We start from the raw sequence: 2,279 nt of genomic DNA on the forward strand, positions 1-2,279 counted from the left end.
TGCCCACCACACCCTAAAACTGGTTAGCAAAATTATTGCTGTTGAAATTAAGATTTTTCTCTCTCTTATATTCTCTATTGCTTGAGTGTCTGTAGAATATCAATCTGCATGTGTTAATTTCATATGGTATCAAGTTATTGTTTAGGTAACTCATTCTCAATTCTCTGTGGTATTTCAAGAATACAGTTCTTACTTGAAAAGAAGATACAAGGATAACTTTCCTTCTGTCGGTCAAGTTTTTCGTGGTTTGTCCTGGGCTATCCTCCTGCTTCAGTCATCAGACATTCCAGGCGTGTACCACTGCGCTTGACCAGGAATTAGTGTTTTAGAGGCTGGTTATTTGATTAGGAGAGAGAGGTCAAGTCACTCATGTGATCAGGGAAGGGGGACGGGGACTCTGGAGAACGTGCTCTGAGATCCTTCACCAAATACTCTTCTGGAGTAAGGGACACAGACCAGAGAATTCATGATTGGCACTATCATCCCGTGTGAAGATGGAGACCTCTCTGGCCTGAAGCTACCCTGCAGCCTCTCTGTTCTGGGTCCAGTCTCAGATGCTCTTCAGTGCTTGGTCTCCAGGGTGTGTCTGTGTGGACCCCCTTCCCAGCGGGCAACACACTTTTTAGGGGTGTCCTCCTCTGCATCTCCAGTTCCTGGGAGTCAGGGGAGGCTTCTGAGAATGTGCTCTGGAATTCATAGTCCAGGCAGATGGGATCAGGAGGGGAACTTAGTGATGGCCATGGGGACAGAGGCAGGACCCTGCTGCTGGGACATAGGTCAGGGAGGGAGAATTTCAGAGAAGTCATTGCAAGGTCTGAGCCATAGGTGACTCGGGGTGGTGGCCGTGCACTGAGACCAAGATGACAGGTGGAGGGAGGTGCAGAGGAGGGGCGCTATAGGCTGTGGGTAGCTGGAGGCCACAGGGATCTAAGCCTTGAGTGAAGGCATGGACCCACCCAGTAGGAGGGGGGGGAGGAGAGTGAAGGCTGAGAAACCTGCTCAGTCACAGTCAGCAGGACCAATCAGCGCTCCTAGGTCCTGGTGCTGACAAGTCTTAACAGTGGAACCTTTGATTTGGGGAACAATCAGCCTCTGAAAGCAGCACCATGCACCAAAAATATCAAACAAAGCCAGGGGGTTGGGGTGCATCTCACCCCAGTCAGGGAAATGTGTTAAAGATATATTCTTTCCATTTATTTATTTATTATTTATTTATTCATTAATTTATTCATGGATTCATCGTATCATTCATCCGTTTGTTTATTTATTTATTTATTGAGACAAAGCTTATCTGTATAGTACTGGCTATCCTGGAACTCACTCTGTCGACCAGATTGGCCTTGAACTCAGAGATCAACCTGCCTCTGCCTCCCAAGTGCTGGGTTTAAAGGTGTGCGCTACCACTGCCGGCTTTATTCTTAAAATGGTGACTCTTCCAGCTACCTTGAGAGCTTGCTCCTTTCCCCTGGTGACTCCACCTTCCCCTGTGCTCACTGGCTATGGGGCTTCCAGTGGGTGCCAAGGCCCCCCTGTGCATGGAAGAACACTTGCTTCCATTTCAGAAGAAAGTCTGAGGTCCAGGAGGAGAGTTCTTGGGCAGGGCCAACTCCAGGGGGCCAGCCCGCGGCACTGCACTGATCCACAACACAGCCCTCAGGTTGATGGGTGTTTTAGACTATGACCTTTAGCACAGTGGTCCAGAGAACTGGGACATTCTGATGCACCTGGTTAGTTAGGGCTGGGAAAGGCTTCAGTGCGATGGGGTGCTCCGCAAATATTTGTCAAGTAGACAAACCTCTGGTCATTGCTGGCTTTGCGAGTTTCTTCCCAGACCCTCGCAGAGTGGGGAGAGGAAGGGCAGGGCGCATGCAAACTGGTGCAGGCCCTGCAGAGAGCAGTGAGTTATTCTGGCATACAGCCTCTTGGGAGGCCCTGGGTCCTCGCTGGAAACCCTGGCTGAGGTTCAGGTTTCCTCAGAATCTGTTCCAATCACCATGGACTTTCCCAGGATGGAAAAGCCTCAGCTGGGTCAGCCATTGTTTCTTTGCTGGAGTTGTGGTCTCTGGTTGAAATCCATCACTCAAACCTTCCCCAGAACCTTGGGAGCTCTTTATCATGTTCCATGTAGCACACATGTTTCTGTTCCCTTGGTCTCCAAATCCAGAAAACACTGCAGGCAAGATGCCCTAAAGAGAATTCTGCTCTGGATAGTAAGTCTCCAGGTGGGCTTTGCACACGAGGCAAATCCCTCCACTGCTTGCAGTTTGTTTGTTTCTTTT

Source organism: Microtus ochrogaster, chromosome 15, assembly GCF_000317375.1.
Source record: "Microtus ochrogaster isolate Prairie Vole_2 chromosome 15, MicOch1.0, whole genome shotgun sequence".
In the NCBI taxonomy this organism is placed as follows: domain Eukaryota; kingdom Metazoa; phylum Chordata; class Mammalia; order Rodentia; family Cricetidae; genus Microtus; species Microtus ochrogaster.